This window comes from Falco cherrug, chromosome 2 (assembly GCF_023634085.1).
Source record: "Falco cherrug isolate bFalChe1 chromosome 2, bFalChe1.pri, whole genome shotgun sequence".
Lineage (NCBI taxonomy): Eukaryota > Metazoa > Chordata > Aves > Falconiformes > Falconidae > Falco > Falco cherrug.
In genome coordinates this window covers 40541423-40565584 of record NC_073698.1, presented here as the reverse complement: position 1 = coordinate 40565584, position 24162 = coordinate 40541423, and positions in this window count along the sequence as shown.

Here is a 24162-nt window from a genome sequence, read left to right as displayed (position 1 = left end):
AACCTTAATAGTGAGGTGAGCATTCATGATAAAAGGAAAGTACTACTCAGGTTAAGTGACTTTGAGTTGAGGGGACAGATGCTCAGGAACTGACAGGTTTAGCTTGTGATGTCTAAATTCTGCTGAATTCCCACTCCAAGGACTGTGCTTGCTTTTTGCCTTTAACGTATATTACGCTTTCACCCACTGCAGATATCATTGTTGCTTTTTTTCTGGGAACTGGAGATTAGTTTTCTTCAGCTTGTAAGTTATTTATATATATATATATATAAAAGTTAAAATTATATATGTAAGGTAGAGACAATAATAATATATTTTAAAGTACCACATAAATTAGAAATTAATGGCATCTCTTTAGGATATCACTGATCACAGTTAATTACTATTGCAGAATATAGATTGCCATTTTGCTGTCTGTGTAATTAAAGTTTAGGCTCTGTCTCGAATTCCTTTTGTTCTCTGTAACCGTGATTTGGTATTTATAATGTTTTAAGGTAACATACTTCTTTCATGGTGTTTAAATGCTTAAGGTGAAAACTCCTTAGGCCTCAGGATTGTAATTTTGAGGCTGTAGTTTCTAATGAGAGTTCTTCAGTTTGACCCTTTTAGGCATTTCTGGTTCATTATCTTGTCTGTGACCTTCAAACATTCTGGAAGGAGATACTGAGATGATACCATTTCTACTTCTAGCATGTCTGTTTTATGTACCTCTAAATGGAGGTAAGAAGGGCAGGAAGGGATTAGTGTCAGTAGAGTATTTGCTGCTATTATTAAATACCCTGCCCACCCCACTGCTCCCTGCTCCCTCCACAATAGCCCTTTCTAAAGGACTATTTATCTAATCTCTCTCTGTGTCTCATATCCTGCATCTGGGTATGATTTCATGAGGATCTTGTCAGAGAAGGAGATTATAAATGGTGGACAAACTGAAATGATGGGCAACAATGACCTTTCCATAGTGATTGAGTTGGATTTAACCAGACATTGACAAGGCTGGGCTGCAGGAAGGTCTGCAGGTTATTTCAGCTCATGTTCACCAACGACTATTAGCTGTGAACACTAATTATGTTAAGCAAATACTAGAAAGAGTACAAGAAAAACATGACTAGAATGATTGTGGATAATGTCCCATAAAAAAACACAGCTAAAAACTTTTAAAGCAAGCAAATGCTAATCCTTAGCTAGGAAACCAGAGATCAGGAAACAGAAGAGCAGTTATTCCAGAAATATAATGGTATCCCCCCTCCCCTTTCTTTTTGTCTAGTGAAGGTGTGAGCATGAACACATATACATTGTACCATGCCAGTATAGTATACAGTCTTCACCACTGACCTTAGTGAGACAAGATGCCTATCTAGCTGATATTTAGTAAATTCACTCACATCAAAGATATAATGTAGTCGATATGTTGAAAAAAACCCCATTGAGTTCACTGTGACATTTGAACAGCAAGACTTGTGTTCCTTCACCCACACTGGTCCAGAGCCTAAGAGTATCAACTCTCTTATCCATGGGAATATAAATACCCTTTTTCAGACAAAGATCTATACATGCAACAAAGATCAGTAGAGTACCCTGCTGCTGTTATCTTTATAATTTATTAAACAAAAATGGCATGAACTATGTATTCAAAGTGAGAAATAAACATTCTGATAAGAGATGACTTTTACTGGTTTGGTCAGAAAGTAAAATGTATGCCTTAAAAAAAATTAGACTTTTGATACTGGATATGTATTTACTGCCTCCAATATCACAAATATCAGTAAGCAAGCTTTGACAATGCAGGTATGAATTGCTAATTCCAGCAGTTCTTATATACGATTTGACCTCAAATATTGAGGAAATAAGAGTAATCAATTCCTCAACCCCAGAGTTTTGAAAGTTAAGAAATACAATGACTGGTGGCAGTAACACCTCTTCTAGATCTAAGTGCTGTCTTCCTCCCAGAAAGACAGCTCAAGAAAACAATGGCCGGATCTTCATTATTTTCAGCAATGCAAGAAGAATTCATTACATTTATTGACTGAAAGTTTTTCAAAAGCTTCAATTATTTATGGAATTTGGGATGAGTCAGAAGGGTATCAGTTCTGTTATTTAACAAATTAAATGATTAAAGATTCATTGTACCCTTGATCAGACAGAAGCAGTAGTGCTGAAAGTCTGAAGATCCATTCTGTTAGATAGTAGGCAGTTCCTACAAGATGTTTGAGAAATATCTTTATCTTTCAAATCTGAAAAGCTTCCATCTGGAGCTGTATTCACCCTTCTTGCTGAGTAGCACTCTTTTGGCTGAGAAGCAAAGTCATGGTTTTTTTGGGAAAGCTTATTTATTTACTCTTGAGCTTCCCTTCATGAAGTAATTTTCATTGCTAGTCAATCTTCCAAGAACAGTGATTTGCAGAGGCAAATCTCCACAGAGATTGGAAAGCTTTTCATGTGGAATGGTCTGGGTATATCACCTCTGCATAGCCAGTTAATCCACCAACTTTTCCTTTTAAGAGTTTTTGGTTGGTATTTGGTATATACTGATAGGAAAAACAAACTGAATGAGACTAGAGCTATAGTCCCATGTGGAAAGTGGTATAGTACAGTGAGATTTGAGATAGACCACACATGCAGCACAAGAAATCGCTGACTTCTAGTTGTCTGTGCATGTGATGTTGCTGAAATACATACAGTTTTGCAGAGGCAATATACTGGCAAGGCACTTATTTTCAGGCCAGTGGACAAAGTAGTATATGAATAGCAAATCTTAAAGGCACAACTTGGTAGCTTTAATTATCATTTGCTATTAGTGTGCAGTCCAAGATAAAACACTAAAATATTTTTGGTCTCAGAGAGCTTTGGGGGTTTATAGGGCTTATGTGTTTTTGATCTTATTTTCCTTAAATCAGGACATAGTCCTTCTTGTGACATACAGTTCAGTTTGGAAATAAGAAAATCATTGCTGTAGTCCTGGCATTAGTGAAGTTGCATACATCTGGCAATATGGGGTAGTAGATATTTTGGAAGCAAAAAAGAATGTTTACTGTGTTTATGCCAGAAAAGATGTTTAGCCCACAGCTATCTCATGGCAGTATTAGTGTCCAAGATCGGACAGAAATGGAATACATCATGCTTACTTGTGGACATTTGACATTATTTTTGCATGGAAAATATCAGCAGAAAGAAAGTCTAAAAAGTCCTATTCAAACATTCATGGCATTTCAGGAATAACATTAAGCATAATTATTTACTATACATTACTGTAGATAAACGCCTTTGAACTTAATTTCCACCACCACTGCTTCTTCACTTGGCCTCTTTTTCTGCAAGTAGCAGGGATGTAGTGGAATCCAGCAGAAAACATTCTCAATTGATATCTACCTCAATTGATTAACTGTCTAGAAGATTTCATTTTCAGAATAGACACCCAAGAGAGATCCAATTCATTAGTGGTTGTCCACATGTGATTAGAAACTGTGGGAGGGATAACCCCCTCTTTTAATTGATCCAATTTCATATTCCTTGTGGTCATTAAGTGTGTTAATGGTAACTTAGCACCTGCATTAAGAAACCAACTTAACAACATCCTATAAATGACTTTAAGTCAGCAGGTGCAAAATTTACAGGAAAAAAATGACATGATTGCTGTTGTAATGTTACTGCAGGAGGGATATGAAGTAATAAAATGTTGCAATTGTTTAATCCATCACAATCAAGCCGTCAGCATTTGATGATAACATGATTGTTATATTATTGCTATCCTTTGTTACTGATTGCTCCTTCTTCACTCAAGGGTATCATTCCTGTTTTATGTTAATAACTACAACGACTTTGTAAGGAAGTAAGACTTCCCACTTTCTTCACTATAATGAGATTGCAAATAGCAGGCTGTTGTAGTTACAGGTTGTGCCAGAAAGGCTCACATATTTTTTTTATTTTTTCGCTGTATTTATACAGACATTTTGCTTGAGAAATCTTTCTGTAAATCATATGAAAATAAATTCTCACTCTAATAACATGACATTTCCAGTGTTTTCTGTTTCCACCAGGATTGGCAGTACTTTAAAAATGAATTCTGAATGCTACACAGCACAGACTTTTGGAGGGATTATACTGATTTTTTCATTGTTATGTTATTTTTAAGTGTTTAAGTCTAGAAAGATTGTCCAAGATTTTCTTCTTTCTTCCCAAAAATTACACGTGTAAGATGTCTGCTACTTAAATTTCAGGGCATGGCTAAGTACCACAAGTACAAATTCTTAGAACTGTACCTCTTCACATGCCAAAACCTGCCCTGTTCTGAGCAGCCATATGCCTAAACCCTGTTGGTTTCCAGAAATTAAGTGGAGAAATGTCTATACTCCCTAAAGGGTTCAATCTGTGAAGCATTTTGAGAATGTTGCATTTAGCCTGCACCTATTGGATTAGATTTTCATACAAAATGGAGTTATTCTGGGCTTTGTTACTGCACAACAGAGTAATTGGCAATAATTTCCCATAATATCTGGGTAATCAAAGAGAGTTCAGAGAGAGAAGGGGAAACAGGTCTGGTTTAAGCTATTACACTGGGTACCCCATACAGTTAAAAGACAGGAGGAGATACCAGGATGACAACTATTCTTTGGAATTGGTTAGCATTTGAAATAATTTAAGTAGGAGAATGTGAAAGATACAGGTAAGGGAAAGAAAAGAATAGAGAATGTGAGAAGGAAAGAGACGGGTTAGGGTGGATGGCTGGCAGACGAACAGAGAAACATCATCCTCTCAGAAAATGGATTAAGTCTCTAATGCTTCTAATGTTATGGAAAATCAGTCTCATTGGCTTCTGGGCATAGCCATAATATAAAGTAAGTATAAACTTTAAACAAAATGCTTTTCAGAAAAGAAGTGATGATTTGGAACAGAGATGTACAAATATGGAAAGATATTTCTCCTTTCCATTAACAAATTATTAAAATGTTTAAAATTGGACACTACACATATGTTGTGCCACTGACTGCAAAACTGCTAGACTGTGGATATATCCTAGGTGGTTCCTCAAAACACTGGAAAATACAGGGTCAAAGAGTGTCCATCATAATGTACTGAGAGGTATTATGGTAACAAGAAAACAAGCATACCTAAGAAAATAATTGGGATGCCTGACTGCTATCAATTGTTATCTCCTAGAATAATATAGAGCTCTATTGAGAAACCACATCTCTTTTCTCCTTTCCTCAAAAGCAGCAAGCATTTCTCTTGGCTGTGAAGGCATGTTTTCTATTGCCCTGCAGGAATAGTGGGGAAGAAGTTTGTTCCTACAGCTGGACTCCATGCTTAGGTGAGAAGTGCCACCTGAGATGCAGTGTTGACTGCCACTTCTTGAAAGACGCCAAGGCTGCCACCATCAGAGAGGAGGAAGTGAGCTCTTCAGGTATTGAGCTCATGCCAGAAGCTCCTTGGTTTTTTACTCTACAGGAAAGGTGTTTCTTATGATGAATCCTTCGCTTATTAATTTCTCAGGAGTCAGAAGTCTTTGGATGATTGGCTTTCAAAAGAATAATTAGTAAAATTTGGGTCTTGTAAATATTTACATATATATTTATACATATGTGCCTATATAATGATATCAAATTTGCTTAATTAGTTCAGCTGAACTAACAGATTGTCATGACTGACATAATGGTGTGTAATCAGCAAGTTGCTGTGTTAAAGCCTAGAGTTCAAATTTAATATGCATGGGCAATGTAGCACTCTTCATGCTTATGTTTGATGTCACACTTTTTATCTTGGGAACTGACAATATGAATATAGTTTGTTCAAGAAGGTGTAAAATATGAGTCTGTTAATACCACCTCACACAGTAAGTTTCTATAATCCTTATATTCTTATCTGTGTCATATCTTGAGGCAGAACAAAAACATTGCAAGACATTCTTCAATTATGTAGTTAAAGGAAAAAGTGTAGGAGCCATCTGTAAAATCCCACTGTAAAGAAATTCCAAATGTTTTGTATTTTTGTGCTTTTTGAAAAAAATCCAAGACATTGAAACCATAACTCTAGAGAAAAGTGCAAGCATCTGAAAGCAATATTATGAACTTTGGGAATAGTGATTGGACCAGAAGGTGGGCATTTGGTTTCAGTCTAGTAATGGGAGATGAAAGGGAGTGATACAGGTATAGGCCTAAACATTTTCATAAGACTCTAAGAGAATGGCTAAGCAAAACTCCCCAGTATACAATATGACTTTTTTTTTTTTTCTTCCTGCATCTTTCTCTGATTTTCTGATCTTCTTTGTGCAAACTCACATGGGCTACAGCAGTAAAAATAATTAATATTTATCCTGGCCTAGACTTTAGGAAAACTTAAATTTATTGAAACTTTTCATTAGTATTTCCTTGCTTGTCTTTATTTCTTGATGAATTTCTCATGGGGAAAAGAATAATTATTAACTGACTAATGAATACCTGAGTCATAAATATAAATTATGAAGATTCTGTAGACAACTACTAGGTACAAAGTAAATAATTTAATTCTCCATTAACTCCTTAGTGTAGTGAATATTCTATCATCTTGAAAAGTGTTAGTTTTATTAGTAAATTTAATTTAATGCTTATACTTCTAATAGAATATGAAAACATATAAAAATAGCTACATAAATAGAAGTCTGTGTAAACAGTTTTCACAGAATTCCAGCCAAATTCTCAGTTAATGTGAATTGATTTTCCTCTAACAAAGTCAGTGATGAACTTGCCTGTTTATATGCCTGTTTATAGCAGTTGAGGGCTTAGCTCTTGATATCATAGAAGTTTTATCTGTTTCGGGACCCTACTGGATATTGCATTCACTAGTTGCTAAAGCCTTGTGCATTGATACCCTGCTATGAACACTTCAGACTGGGATTTTTTTTTATTCCAGTGCAAAATGGGAAATATTTTCTGATATTTCTGAATATATTTCTGAGAGAGCTTAGAAATGCACAACTAGCATTAGAGCTATACATTGGACAAATAATTGGGAATGTATAGTAACTTCAGCTGATGTAGAAAAACACATTCTGCTGACTTGTTACGTTTTCAAAAACTGTTGCTTTATTCTAAGCAACTGAAAGTTCTTGATGCATGAAAACTGATGGATGAAGATAACCAGCTTACCATGTACTGTATTGTACATATAAAATTTCATAGGTTACCATTTAGATATATCTGTGTTCATTATTTTAATAAAATATTTATGATGATGAGCAGTGGAGAAAGTAGCAAACTGTGTTTACCTGGTTACAGGACTTTGTATCAGCTAAAATGCTCCACAGGAAAGAGTGCTTTGGAGCTCAGGGTAAGGTAAGTAGTGAATGGGAAATATGATATATGTATATGTGCATTTGTCAGCAGATATGGAGATACCAAAATTCAGGTGATTTAATCTTCTACTATATCCTACTGCTATAATTTGGCAAAAAATTGCCCCCAACACAGCAGCTTCCTTGCCTGACTTCTAGTCTCAGGTAGGATTTTGAAATCAGATGGTCTTCAGGTCCCCTGAAGGACTCAGTCTAACAGGCCTTTTAAGAACAAGCCTACCAGGAAGACCAAGGCCTTCCCAACATGCAGTTGTACGTTTTACTTTTAGAGTGTTCCAAAAATAGTTAATCACTTTTTATGTGCTTACTGGTTTGTGTCTTCACAGCAATTTTCTGAGTAACTACATCTGTACTATTCTGCATAATAATATTTTTTCTTTGTACAACTTAATTTGTTTGTTTGATATCATTTAGAGCAGAATCAGCTCTTGTAGGCATACTTCAGGAATGAAACAGCATTTTTTTCCGTTTGGAGAAGGTGATTATTCTTAATAACTTAGTATAAATACACAATGTATTGTTCCTACTATGTATATATATGCTTTCATGATAATAATTTGGATGGTTACATGATGTTGGAGGATTATGGTTTTTAAGTTATACTAATGATTATTTGTTTTTATGAATATTATAATTAAAATTTGGATCTACAGCCGTAACTTTATATATTTGCCAGACATAATTTTTTTCTTCATTTGCCAAATAGTTAGGATTTAAGTAATTTTCTGACACAGTACTCCTTTAGGTTAAAGGCTTATATATTTCTTCTTTATAGTTAATTTTTTTCCTTCTACCTCTTCAAACTCATAGAAAAGAAACAGGAGTCGTGCACTTTGCCTGAGTTTTGCATGAGCTAACCTACTCTTGTTAAAACCTTCATACTTAGTCAATGTTTGTAGCAACGATCAAAGGTTTAAAAATTGCTTACATTTACAGAAGTAGTTCCACTATGAGTTGATGGGACCTCAGTAGGATTCTGGGTCAGCCTAGCAAAGCAGGGTCAGCTATGAGGCAGATTAGGTACCTCAGGAATTTATGCAGTCAGGTCTTGAAAACCTCCACAGTCCCTTTGGATAAACTACTCCATTGGTTGTCTGCTTTCCTCATCATGAAAAAGTTTTTCTTTCTAGCATATCTGACCTTTTATTGGTTTAGCTTGCACCCATTGCATTTCACATTGTGCTTGTATGATGTTTTGGTGTGTATGTTTGGAGCTGTTTTAAGTAATTTCACACATTTCTCTTACAGTACTGTCAAACAGACAATTAAATTAGCAAACCTGAAAGGTAGCATCAGTTTCCTGATCAGGGCACAAAGCAGTAAGGAATTTCTTATGCTGGCTGTGTCAAAAATAAAGCTATGGCCTTCTAATAAATGCAGGTCTACACAGACATCTCAGAGTGCCTTTAATATTGGTCATTCCTAATGGCTGCCTTTAGAATTTCACCAAAATGCTAGACACTCCTTTTATTTTAAACTTTTGTGGTTTTTTTAAAACTATTTTTGTAAAGGATTTTGCTTTCTCAAGTTGTATAGTTCTTTTTGTCCTACTCTTTTACCTGTTAGGAATTTAATACTTAAAGTACAGGAAACTCTTTTTTTTCAAACTTTTACATTCACAGTGGAATACACAGATTGGAAAACTTAAACTACAAATAAGTATCACTGCCCTGAAAGTTAAAATGAAATCCTAGTTTTCATAGTCCCTCTAGACTTGCTGTGCCAAAAGCTGAGATTTTGCTACAGTTGTTATACCAAGTAACCTCCACTTCTGCAGATATAGTTGTGCAATGTCATTTGATTGTGTTCTATCTGGTACTGTTCTGTTTACCTGATAGTTTTGTTATTTTTTCTTTTTTTCCCCTTTTTTTCTTTTAACATATTTCCACCTATACTGTCTTCTTGTGAAAGTACTTACAATTCTCTGGGACTTCTAATTGAAATGAAAGGCATTTGTTTGCACTCAAAAATAGCTTTCAGTGAATTTATCATGTACTGGTAATAGAAGAATCATCTTTCAGTTATTAGTGCTGCAGAATAAGCCTATGGTTAATACCTTATTTAAACAAACTGAAGACTTTTGTATCCATGTTTGGTGACCTTGAAGTTGCATTGTGTTCAGTGCCCTTTTTATAACCTTAATTACCAGGGAATACAGAGCTTTAAAGAAAGACTAACATTTCACTTTAACATCCACAATAATCTATTATAAAGCCAGCTAAGCCAGTCCCCAAATACAGAGGAATGTTATTACATGCTCAGCTAGCTGTCAAGGGGCCATGAGTCAGTGGCTTACAGTTATCAAAAGTAACAAGGTTGTTCAGAATTTCCTCCAACAAAGCCAGCCAGCTTATGAAGGGATTAAGCTCTCTTTGATTAGAACAACTGGAACACATCCTGCCCTTTCAATTAGCAGTCCCTTTTGCTCGGTTTAGGCTGGTAATTTGACACTTTTACTAGCCAATGCAAGAAAAGAGTTGCATTTTTGGCCTACCCATGAGTATTATAGCAATAGTATATTAGTGTGCACTAGCTGAAATGTGAGCAATCTTAGAGATCATGTTCAAAGGCCTATGAAAATCCCAAGGCCATAATGTAAATAGCCACAGTGTAATAATAGACAAACGCAATGTGTGACAGCAGATTCCATGACCCTTTAGGCACAATATATTGCCCTGAAGCCACAATCTTTCTACCTTCCATCCTAGACAACCAAAAAGGTATTATGTCTGCTTTATTGATATTTTAGAGGTTTACCTTTTACTTTCTAACTTAAGGCAAGTAAGTCATAGTGATATCTGTTTGCAATGGTAAAGAAATGAGTGAAAAAATATGTGAAAAAATTGAAATGTTAAGATGTAGACAGTTCATCTTAACTGGAAATATCATCCTTGTCATGTTGAAAAGAAAGAGAAAGGGGTATTTTATTAGAATGCAAGCTTGGTTTGGGATTGTCTGCCCTTACCCTTCACCTGCTCTGATACCTCTGTGTTGCCTGGTGTTTCGTAAAGATTAAGGAAACTGCAGGTGACCAATGTCCTCTCCAGATTTCAGTTAGTTATGCAAAAGTCTGAGTGTTATACTGAGTACATACTGAGTGAAATGTTTGTCAGTGTTTGGCAAGTTACCTACTTTCTCTGGTACCTTTCGTTGACATGGATTTAAAAGAAAACCCACTGTATGTTGCTCCTCTTTGTCTCAGACAAACCACTTAAATGTGTGCTTGAGAACGTCCTCCTGCTCTCCCCCACATCCTGTTCTTCCCTCCTTTCTTCTGTCCTTATTATGCAATATTAAGTGCAAAAAATTCAGTTCTGTTCAGCACAGTGGTGACAGTCAGAGAAGGCTATCTCATGTTTTAAGAGCAGCTGCTTATCTACTACTTTCCACCCACCAGACATTACCCCATGCTCAGATCTGCCCCTGCTTGTGTAATCACTCCCTAACTTTGCTAAATCAAAATTGTCTGTGTTAGAGAAATTCTAACTTTTAAAGAGTTTGAGCTAACCAAGATCCTGAAATAAAACATTTCATATTACATAAATTCACTATTTTAATTTATTTTGAAAATGGGTAATCAAACTCAATAAAATATTCAAATTTTACTTTTATTTTCTATATTTCTTATTTCTAAATTATGAAAGTAGCATAGGATCTGATATATTACATAAACTTCTGCTAGATCACTAAACAACTAATTTGAAGATACAGAACTTTTTAAAAAATAAAATACCTGAAACATTAGATTCCTGTAGATCAATGGGAATTAGATTTAATGTATTACCTCCTAAAGCTATTATTGTATCTCCTGTCATCTCTTTTCTGTCATGCAATGGAGGATTAGAAATGGACTAGAAAATGTAACCCATATTTTTTTAGGTATTTAGATCTTCATTTTCAGTTCATGCCAGGATTTTGGGCTCACTAGAAGTGCACAAGGAAACTTAGTTACCAATCCTCTCAAATTTTGTAAGTTGGTACTGTTTTCTAAGGGCAGCAGAGCTGATTATATGATGTCTCATAGCAGTATTAGATTTTAGAAAGACTGCTGGGAATTACATAGAGTATCCTGGGTTTTTTCCATTGGCCTCTTACTTTAAACATTTCATCTCTTATTGGGTTATTAGTCTACCTAGAGGCTGGAAGAAGTAGAAATTACTGTAAAAATAAGTAGCTAAAACTGCCCTTCTTAAGACAGCTGTGCTAAGGCACATCTCTTGCCCCTTTTCAGAGTCTTCATTTTTGCGTTACCCAGTTCATTCTGCCTGACAGAAATATTCAAAGGATATACTTGAAGTTTGGTTTTCAGACCTCTACAATGTCCTACACCATTCTATAAGCTAAACTGTGCATGTTTACAAAGTCTACATTCTAACAGAGAAGTCCAATTCATTTTCAGGGATAGCATTTTAAAAACCCTGTTAACATGGAGAATATTTCTGGACATCAAAAAAAAAGTAAAATTATTTGCCCTTGAGAATGACTAACCTTCAGAGAGCTGATGTAGTTTTTTGATTTAAGAAGAATTTCTGTTTTCATGAAAGGAAGAATTTTGTTTCAGATTGCCTGTCAAAAATAAGATCCCTTACAATGATGTATGAAATGCCACCACAATGATTTTTCTCCTTGATGTATGTTTTTAAAATATGACAGTCATATTTTGGTTTGGGCATAATAATTTGAATGATGTAAATCATTGTAGTCTTTTTGTAAGTGATTTCCTGTTTCTTGTTTTCCAGCTTTTTAAATGTATCTTTTAATGTATCATTTTTAATGGGATGTAAAAAGCATGTGAAAGTGATAAACCACTTAGCTTCAAATAGACGTTTTCAAGAAGAAGTTTTCTTGAAGGACAAGACAAATGAAATTAAGTGAAAGAATGAATGGGTTTTTTCTCTTCTTTTTATAGAGTCCATTCAGACATTTAAGGCTCTATGAAATAGTATTTTTTATGCTATGGCTCTCTAATGTATAAATAACATAGAATTAAAGTAATTCAATGGAAGATATGAGGTAGTTATTTTGTTTCAAGAATATTAATATAGAAACAATGTTGGTAAGCTGGAGTATTGAAGATAAAGACAGTAATAGATGATATCATTTGGAAACTGGAAAATAGGCCAACAAAAAATACTCATGGATATATCCAGAATGTGATGAGAGGTGAAAAAGACTGTGTTTTATGCAGTTTCTTAGACATTTTAGTTCTTTCATACAACAGGATTGCTCAAGAGAAATATTGTGAAAAATACTATTTGATTTCTCTTTTATGTGTGCCATGAACATCTAATAAAGAATTAATTACACAAAAAGGAAAGGTACACTTGTCATTTGCTGGTTTGACTAGAATAACACTTTGATTTCATCTGTAGATCTACACACATATCAGATTAAAACAAAAGGTGGCATAACACCTAGTAAACAAATCACCTGGGAAGAATTAAATTGCTAGGATCACAGAATCACAGAGTCACAGAATGGTCAGTGTTGGAAGGGACCTCTGGAGATCACCTATCCCAACCCTCCTGCTAAAGCAGGTTCTCCTAGAGCAGGCTGCACAGAGTCACATCCAGGCAGGTTTTGAAAGTCTCCAGAGAAGGAAGCTCCACAATTTTTCTGAGCAGCCTTTTTCAGTGTTCTCTCACCCTCTAAAGAAGTTCTTCCTCATATTCAGATGGAACCTCCTGTGTTTCAATTTGTGCCCAATGCCCCTTGTCCTGTTGCTGGGCACTACTGAAAAAACTCTGTCCTATCCTTTTGACAGTCACCCTTAAGACATTTGTAGGCATTGATAAGGTCCCCTCTCAGTCTTCCCTTCTCCAGGCTAAACAGGCCCAGCTCTCTCGGCCTTTCCTCACGGGGGAGATGCTCCAGTCTCCTCATCATCTTCATAATCCTCTTCTGGGCCCCCTCCAGTAGTTCCCTGTCTCTCTTGAATGAAAGAGCCCAGAACTGGACTTAGTACTCCAGGGCAGAGTAGCAGGGCAGGATCACCTCCCTCAACCTGCTGGCCACACTCCTCCTAATGCCTCCCAGGATACCACTGGCCACCTTGGTGACAAGGGCACACTGCTAGCTCATGGGCAACTTGCTGTCCAGCAGAATTCCCATGTCCTTCTCCACAAAGCTGCCTTCCAGCCCATCGACCCCTAGCCTGTACTGGTGCATGAGGTTGTTCCTCCTCAGGTGCAGGACCTTACACTTGCCGTTAGTGAGCTTCGTCTGGTTCTCATCCACCCAGGAACTCATCAGGTTTCTCTCCCTCTCTAGCCTGTCCAGGTCTTGCTGAATGGCAGCGCAGCCTTCTGGTGTATCAGCCACTCCTCAGTCTTGTATCATCAGCAAAGTTGCTGAGGGTACACTGTCCCTTCATCCAGGTCATTGGTGTATACATTGAACAGGACTGGACCCAGCACTGACCCCTGGGGAACTTTGCTACCTACAGGTCTCCACCTAGACTCTGTGCCACTGATCACAACCCTCTGAGCTCTGCCATTCAGCCAGTTCTCAATCCCCTTCACTGTCCACACACCTAACCCACACTGCCTGAGCTTACCTATGAGGATGTTATGGGAGACAGTGTCAAAAGCCTTGTTGAGGTCAAGATAAACAATATCCACCACTCTTCCAGTCAGTTGTTGTATCACAGAAGGCTATTAGGTTGGTCAGGCATGATTTTCCCTTGGTGAATCCATGCTGACTACTCCTGATAACCTTCTTTCCCTCCATATGCTTTGAGATGACCTCTGGGATGAGCTGTTCCATCACCTTTCCCAGGATGCAGGTGAGGCTGACCAGCTTGTAGTTTCATGGGTCCTCCTTTTTTTCCTTTTTGAAGACTGAGGTGGCACTGGCTTCCTTCCAATTATCAGGCACCTCTTCTGTCCTCCATGACCTTTCAAAGATGGTACTTTGCTCTTGTTCCACACACCCACATGCACATTTACAGACAAAGGTATACTGTGTGCACAGAGACCCATATATTTGTGTCTGCTTATGATGACACACACACACATTATATATACTGGAGAGAAAAATATATAGACACTCTTCACTACAGATGGGAATATTCCCATATCTTTGTCTCTTACCAGATATCTACTTGTGCTCATCTGTTCCCAACTGATTTTTCATTTGCCTCATTGATGTAAACAATGCAATCTCAGGATAAACTAATAAAAGTTTTTGTGTTTATATTAACAATTCATAGCTGAGCTTCAACAAGAAGAGAAGAGAGCATACCCATTATTAGTCTATGCTGATGTAATTCAGTCTTCCAGGTTACCTTACTCTTGCCTCTGAAGAGGAAAATTTTAGGAACATACTTCTTTTTTCTATAAATTTTTTGGAAATTCAAAGTGGTTTATTTCATGCATGAAATTATATTTTTCTTTAGTTTTGAAGGAAGTTAGTCTTTGGGTTTTTAATTATGCTTATTAGACATAAGCTTCAGCTGACGAGTAAACAAGCATGCACTACAAAACTCTGGAGTGTGTGCATATGACAGAAGTGGAGGGATACAAAAGAAAAGTATATAGAAATATATAAAACCCCCAAAAGTCTGACATTAAAGCTGTGTTTAATGATGTTAAATAAAGGAGACAGGAAAAGTGTAATTTAAAGTTAAAACAATATATCCCTGCTTAAGCCCAAATCTATAACACATTTTTTTTGTTAGTGCAGTTCGTAACATATGATTGGATGTTTGATGTAGTTATTTATTAATGTACTCATTTATTTTACATTGTGTGTACAATAAAGCTAATTAAATTATGCCTGATCAAATTAATTTGATCTGGGAGGGAAGGAACCAAAATTACATTCTTGGGAATGCTATAAAAGTTCTGCAGAAAAAAAACCCAACTTTTTTATTTAGGCAGAATAGAGGAAGCCCTCATGTCAGAAAAAGTTCAAAGCTAACTGTATCAAAAAAGATGTTTCTTTCTACTTGTTTTAGAAGGTACTGATATTGATAAAGGATATGAATAATAATATTAAAAGGAATGCATCCTTAAAAAATATTTCTGAAAGGACCGTAGTTTAATAATAATGTAGATGGAAACTGGGAAATGCATTGTAAAATAATGAGACTGGTTAAGGGCCTGGTAAGATGTTGAGTATTTCAGCTATGGTTATCTCTGTATGAATATTTAAATATGTATAAATATGTTTGGACAACATTACAAAGTGACTTTATTAGCCAGTTATCACAATGCTTCCTTCATGAAAATGCAGATATGATTGTTACTTTAATTTTTTCTCTTTTATATGGTATCTAACTTGTTGATATTCCATAGGTGCAAAGATATGCTATCTTCTCCATCAAATTCTAAATTGTAACCTGCACAGTTTGTATGGCTCAATATAGCAATAACTTAAAAAAAAAAAAAACAAAAAAAACAAGCTAAGAAAAGGAAAGATAATGTCAAAGTACCTAGAAAATGCCATCTGAGCATAACAGCATACTTTTCATGGTACTTGTTCACCACAAACTTTAGAGATCCAATTTTTGTGCAGTTCAAATAAAAGGAGAATTAATTTTACTGTAGTTCATATAAATTCAAATTAAATCATGTAATGGTTATATTATTCTTCCTATTACTCATTTTTAGTCATAAATTGTGTAGAAAACAGTGTAAGTATAGTAGACTGGTGGACTCCTTGAGTTAAAGGAACACTTTGCAAACAAATCTCATGCAAACTCTTTTTTGAAAGCTCAAATACACATTGATAGAATTTATTCCACTTATGTAAAACACTCCTGCTAGCTATAAATTTGTTAAGAATCAGAACTTCCCAGGTGCTACTTAAGGAAATATTCCTGTGGTACCGGTAGTGTGGCAGAAAAAAAGAGAACTACAAAGTTTGTGAGAGAGCTGATTTTCTATCTAACCATAAGCACGTGATAGTCTGTCTAATCATAAGCATTCAATAGTCTGTCTAATCATAAGCATTCATAGGTCATGCTCATCATTTCTGAGCTGTGCCACAGCATACCTCAAGATACTAGTCATCCTGACTCGCAGTCTTTGGGTGCCATAGCTCTGTTCAGCCTCAGTATATCTAGCAACTTTGAGAAAGCCATATATGTGGTACAGAGGAGTCTAGTGCGTTGGACAACTCCTTACACTGAGTGGAAGCAGGGAAAGAGAAAGAAGCTGGGAAGCATTTCTGTGTTGCTTAATCTAGATGCCGTGAGGGGGACAACATGACAATTTTAGGCCTACAGTTACCTTAAAGCACAGTTGCCAACAGTACATATGACTGCAAATTGATCATTTTGGTATAACAATGAATATATATTGAATTCTTATTGAATATAAGTTTTGTCTGCAATTGACTGCAGAGCTGCATCATACAGAGCTGGAAAATTTGCTCCAGCAGGCAAATATTTTGGATAAGACTTTCTTATTACACATCTGTACTTTTCAACGCTTATCTAAACTGAAAATTCTCCAGATATCATTACTTCCTATATTATTCAGATTCCGGGGGTGTGGGGTGGGGTGTGGGGTGGGGTATTATTAATTTCCTGAGACTTTTATTTGTGGAAGCAGCTGCAAAACTGTATGCATAATTGCAAGTCACAAAGTATATAGGAATAGTGCATGCCATAACACAATGCATGAAACAAAGTAAAATTACAGCTCTTAAGTTTCTTTTCACTAGAATTAGTTATCCAGGAGAACCAGTTCTCTGCTAACTGGCTAGTGAAGATAGAACACATCCTACTCATGTGCTGACAGACATCCTTCTGCAAAATATTAAGCATTATGTTTGAAAAAGGCTGCAAACAGATTTGATGTCTTATGGCTTTGGAGGGATGAGACCTACATCTATCGTAGCAAAATAAGAATAGCATAGTTCTTTGGTCCTGAGGCCAAATAACATGGAAAAATTTTCATCCATACAGCTATAATCCCTTCCTCTGCAAAATATGTTGTCTCTGTTGAAATAGATAGGAACAAACATCTTAGCATTAGTGCTTCCTTGTGCTAAGTCTGAGGAATAGCACAGTTTTTTACAAGAAAGCACTGTTTGACCTAGACCAAAGCTATGCAAACTGTTGAATACTTTGGACTCGTGCCCTGGCCAGCTCAGAATTTTAAATAAAGATATAGCTGACTTGTCTCTAGTCCATACACATGTACACTGTACAGTGAAAGAAACTGGCAGGACTTCTATAAAAATCCCACACTAACATCCATCATTCTCTTTGTTATTAAAAAAAACAAGCCAACCAATCAAACAACAAAAAACCCAACCCCCTAAAACCCAACAAAGACAAAAAAACAAAAAAAAGCCAAATATTTATTCCCCCCCCCCAAAATAACCCAAACCAATCAAACGAAAAAAACCCCACTGCTTGGCCAGTGGTTTTCCTTTCCCAAGTAGGCCTGTCTTTCTAATTAGTATAGGTAACAACTAAATGGGTTTGTTTCAGTTTATGTATTTCTTGAATGAAATATGATATTTCCAAAAGATTTATGTCTTAACCATGAGATTTATATTTTCTTTTCCTCTCTTTTAAAGGGCTTAATTGATCTTTTGTGACTTCTGGAAGAAAACTTTTATAGTTGTCAGTGTTTCAGTCGTTTGTGAATTTCTATGAAAATCCTAATATTAAGCAAGAGTTATATTGATATGCTAGTAGACTGCACACTAGATGAAGTCTATATCAGTTCTTTTACTTCTTCCAGGACAGCAATGTTGGGAAGATGTGAGGCAGTCAGTGCTGTCAGTGAATCTCTGCTTTACCAGATCACGGGCGATTAGCATTACCTAAAATAGCTCTGGTATTTTCAAGAAGCATTTTCATTCCTCAGTTGTCAGAAGCATGATTAATAAACATAGGGCCTCCTTTATTCCTGGCAGCTTTTCAGCATCAGAATGCTGATTCCTTCCTCAGTTAAGTGTCAAATGCATGCCTTATTTAGTTTTAGGTATTTAGCTCCATATACCTAAATACACTATTAAAATGGAAGCAAAAAACTTTAGGAAGAGCTGCTCCCAAAGATTTCTGAAACCTGTAGCTGTTTCAAATTTTAAGTCTTTCTTTAATATTTCTGAGAAATTTTATAAATAAAATATATGTTATGGTTTTATAAATAAAAATATGCTATTTTTAGAGCAGTATAATTAAAATTGCTGGAAACATTTTTTTTTAATGTGGTTGCATATTCCAAATTGAGTGTACGTCTCTGTAAGATCATTCTCTCATAAGTTTAAGAAACCTGAGAAACAAAATTATATCATGGTACTGGCAGTTACATTTTTTTGATGTTTCTTTTCATTCTTCAGATGAAATGGTATACACCTAAATATGTTGGGATTATGCTTCATCATGCTCTGAAGAACTTCACTTTGCAGGTTAATCTGGTTGTATTAAACTGTGATTAAAACTCTCGGTTGGAGACAGAAGACATAAACATTGCTTGTAGGAAAAGAACAAAAAAAGAGGCTTTTATTTCTGCATTCAGCCAGGTACATTGGCTTCATTGTGCCATTGATATTCACTGTGACATTGACATTCATTGTGTCATTTAGGGCGTTTCTTGAGAAAAGAGACGGTAAAGGAAGTGCTCCAAAGAATGGGAGTAAAGCTGCAAAATCAGTACATGTGTACAGATCAGAGTAGCTGATAGATGGATTTAGGGGATCCTTCATATGCATGAGTCACAGGTTTCATTCCCTGAGCGAAGATATGGGAAAACAATCTCAAAGAAGGAAGTGTCTATTTTATAACATTTTTCCTGTGATTTACCTCCTATTGGGAATAACTACCTTACACTCCAAAAGCCTCTCCTCATTTAAATATATTTTTATTTTTCCCCAAGAAGATCCCTTCCTTTATGACTTCTTTCCAAATGGGTGTGATAGATTTGAAATGGATAGCACCCTGGTGTATTATACTTTTTGGATTCAGTTTGCTGAAGATTAACATAGACTGGGCCCCACTTGCCAGGGCCTGAAGGCACTCACTGGCTTCACTGCCCATCCCCAGACCCTCTGGGGCTCCCCCCACTCTGGTCCAGGTCCCCATGTCAGCCGTCCTGTGGCAATTCTTTAGAATTTTAGAAGCTTTGTGAATGTGTCATGCAAAGAATGTGCATTCAATAAAGAAAAATGTGGTTTCTTTGCAGACTTAGAGAAGGAAAATCCCATTCACTCAAACTAAACTTAGGAGGACAGTAACTCTTTCTAGAAGCCACTAAAGGCACATTAACTTTTTCCACTAATTTCTAGAATCCTTCACATTTACTTCAGGACGACTGGGATCCTAAAGTTCAGATAGATTGGATCCATGGTAAAGCTGCACAGCAGTTTAATGGCAAAAAGTGGCACACACTGAATATGTAGCCTAACAGGATAGGAAAGAAAGTTGTGATAGGACAAGTTGTGATAGGACATATCAGATAGCTATATTTGCCTATGTTCAAATATCTGAAATTCAGAAGTTAATTTCATCATGTCTATGGCTCATGTCCTTGTGTCAGCCACCCTAGGGACATGGCATGTCCTTTGTATATCTTCTGTGCACGCCCAAAATATTTGGGAAACTGAATCATTTATACTGAATTATACCATTTATATTTAGTAATCCTAGAAAGTTTTCTAAATTTGCATGGAACAGAAGATGATTTCAGTCATGATAGGGCAGTATGCAGTATGTAGGCTCCAGTTAAACCCCAAATCCATTCAGAAAATAAGGACTTATTGTCAGGTAGTTATAAAAGACAGAAAGTTAATTGAAGAACTTCTGTAACTGTTCTGTTTAACAGTTTTGAAGAATTGTCAGGACTTGAAAGATTTTTGTGGCTCTAGAAAGTGGGCCGTGATGGACTATAAAGTTCAGAAAACACGCACTGAATATAAAGAACCAGTTGACTACACACATGGTATTTTTGCTGCTAGGGAAAATAAAAACTGAAGAAATACTTCAGAAAATCCTGAATAAAGAAACAGTTTTGTTTTGCCAAAATGCATGCTTCTTTATTTGTTTTATATAAGTATTCCATTGATGAGTTTAATGTCTGGAATTTATGTTGAAATATCATATTCTGAGCAAGTATTAGAGAATATGCCTAGACAGTGAAGTGTGAACTCATAAATGTGAGCAATTGTACTTAAAGCTATTTCTTATTCTCCTAAGCTATGTTCATGCTTTGAGCACCGTTAGCTAATGTTACTATTCATAATAAAATACTCAATATCACTTACTTCACTACTCTTCCTGCCCTAATAATTACTTGCTCCACAGATTAAACTTCAAATTCTGATGACATGGTTACAGCAAATATGAATGTTAAGGTATTCAGGCTTTAGCACTTCAAATAGGAAAATAAATTTCAGAGTCAGCAGGGCCAATACCTGACCAGTGTTTTCTTCTAGCTTAAAGTATGATAACTTCAGGTTAAAACCTGCAATGGACACTGTCTACAATAGCTCAAAAGGGAAAAGATTAAAAAATCCCACCCAAGATTATTTTTAACTGTATGGGCTGATGTCAACAGCTTTAGTCCTGCTAAAAACTCTTAGGCCTAGCTCATAAAGCATTGCTATATGCACCCATCTTGATGGTGTTGCACTACCCTGTGTATCTGAAGAGTATCGAGCTCCACAATATCAAGAACTTCCATAATTTTGTTTTGAAACATCCTATGGCTCTCACAATATTTTACAGTGGAAAAGTTTAGACTGAGTTATCTTAGATGCTTTCCAGAATTTATCTTTGGTAACAGCCAGAAAACAACATTTTTTTTCCTCTTAGGGTCTTTACTATGAAATTTGTATAGTGGATAGAAATTTAACATCTTTCCTCCTAGGTGACTTATTCCTGCTTTGAATAGTGAACAACACAATTTACTGGTATTCCTTCTTGTGATGAACATCTTGAACTTTTTGAGGACAATAACATGTTACACTTACAAAAGGCTTATCTTTAGGAAATCTAGCTACCATAATCATAGCCAGGTACTCCTGCTGTGACTGGGAAATAAGAAAGGACTGCAAAGTTGTTCAGGCACAACAGAGTAAAATACTGCTAGAATATGATCCCATCTGTCAATGGTACTAGTTGGAGTTAAGCCCAACTTACAGAGAATTAAAAATTTAATACAAAAAATGGAGAAAACCAGTAACTCAGTGATTTAATGGAGTCCTAAAATTATGTGTTCTCTAGTGACACTCACCAAAATTCACCTATTTTTCTTACATTGCAATAAAAATATTCATTACACCTTACAAAAACCATGACAGGGCAGCTTTTCTAATACAGCTAATCACAAGTACAGGATTTCTGAGATAAGGTAAAAAAAAAAAAAAGAAGGGCAAAACCCAGTTCTCCATTCTTCTTTAGTGTTTTCTCATGAACAATACACTGGTTTTGAGGTAGGATGTCCTGTCCGTAAATAAATAACAAAAAACCTGTGCTGAGTGCCTTACCTGTTTCAAAGTTACCTATGATGAGAATGGAAATGTGATTTTGATCAATTTTCTTCCACCAGCATCACGTAAAGGGATGCTGTTTCACACTTGAAAATTCCTTTACAGGATTGGTTTTATGCCATGGGATTCAGGAATTATAGAATAATGCAATAATTTCAGTTATGAGGGGCCTATGAAGGTCAACTCATTTAAATTCCCTCTTAACTAGATTTGGCTTTGAAGTTAGAGCATATGCATCAGGATCTTGTCCAGTTGAGTGTTGGGTATCCAAGAATGGAGATTCCTCAGCAGTTCTATGCAACCTGTTCCAGACTTGGACTGCTCTCACTATGAAAAAATCTTTTCCTGATATCTAATTTATTGCAACTTTGTCCACTGATTCTTGTGCTTTTGCTGTACAACTTTGAAGACTGTGTTTCTGTTTTCTGCATAAACACTTTTCAAGCAATTGAAGACACCAGCTGGGTCCCCCTAGCCTTCTTTTCTATCCTTTTTACGTTGTGCTTCAGCCCCCTAATTGTTGTGTTATCTCTCCATTGGATTCACTACTTTAGCTTCAGTCTTTCAAGTGCCAAACAGAGAAAAATAATCACTTCTGTTGACCTGCTGACTGGACTTGTACTAATACCTGCCACTTTGTCGTTGGTTTTCTATGCTACACCACCACACTTTCCTCAGCTTCAGCTTACTGTCCACCAGAATGTGTAAAGTTGCTTTCTAGCAAGACAGTGCCCAGCCTTTATTGTTTTATAGAGTTATTCTGTTCTAAGTATGGGATTTTGCATTTGTCTTTCCTGAACTTCATAAAATTTCTGTTTACTGTATCTTCAGCCTGTTGAGGTCCCTTTGCTTAGCATAAGACATAGTCTCTAAGACATCCTCAGCTTGGTATCATGTGTGTAATCACATGGGATGGGATTGAGGGTATTTTGTCTATAGATAATTACTGGCATTTGAGACATCCTGGAAGAGTTGAGATATCCCATCGAACTAACAGTTATGACACAAGACCTTTGGAAAAGTATCTACTTTTTGGCACCAATAAAAGTGGACCAGAGTGAGTTCCCTATGCCACCCAGACACTTAGGTGTAAACGCCTGAAGTGAGTAATTATAGTAAAGTAGTCCACATGCATATGCTGACATGTGAGCTGTCTGCTGTTATTATGGTCTGTGGGGATCTGGAAATTTGTTCACTTGCCACATACAGGTGCTTAGTGTCAGATGAGAAATTTAATGATGTCCAAGGTGTCTGTGTGGAGCTAGCAGATATAACAGAAGACCTGCATGGGAGACCTGTTTAGTCCTGTTGTAGTCCTGTACTGGCACCTGAGGTCTAACAGGACATGACAAAGCATTTCAAATGTATTGTGTGCCTATTTTGGAAAAAATAAATCAAGTCTATATTAAAGTGGAGATGGGGATTTCTAAAGAATTATTCAATTCAGCTGTTAGAAGACATGCAAATTTAGTCAGCTGAACAGTTTTCTAGGTTGTATAGGCCTAATTCAATTGCCTAAATATAGGCTCCTGGTGCCATTTGAGATATGCTAGGATATCCAAGACATATACGCAGAAGTGGCAGATGGGACCTAAGGCAGACCTATATCTTCCTGGAGTGGCAGCTGGAGGATTTGCAAATGGCATGAGCTGAACACTTTTAAACAAATTGTTCAAGTTTCGATGTCTATATTGACCATAGATTTAATCTGTTGACCTAAATTTAGGCACTTACTGCAATTTTACTTGCCCTAGAGTATACAAGCCATCTCACAGGTTTGGTACTTAGGCCACAATACTTTTGGGACACCTGTATAGTTCTGAAACAGAAACTGAAGGACAGACAAAAAAATGCCCAATACCAAAAATGACACAAGTATTCTGTGTGTAGGCAGCTGAACCAAATCCTGCCTAAATCTGAATTCCACTTCCATATAAGATGATAAAGTATACAGGAAAGAAAAGACTAATTAGAAAAAGAATGACCCAAGTAAACACAATATTGATGTGTTTTTAAATACTAATAAATATGTAAATGTGCACTGTAAGCCTTATGTAACACAGAATAAATGGTGCCTTAGCAGTATAAGGCAAGAAAAATAGAAAGAGAAAATAATGCTTGTCAACCAAACCATTTAAAAGTCTACAACATAGCAGTATTTAAGCAACCATTTTTTTTGTTTTTCACATAAAATTTCAAAGCAATAAGAAACAATTTCTTCACCCATTTTACTATGCACAGAAATACTAAAACCTCCAAGACTTTTCTGAAATGATACCCCTAACAGAGATACCAGGTGTGGTTTACAGAAGCGTAAATCTTCCATCTGCTACATATATACAAGTGCCTCTGCCTTCACATTTCTGCTAAAGATGATCTCAAACTCTTTT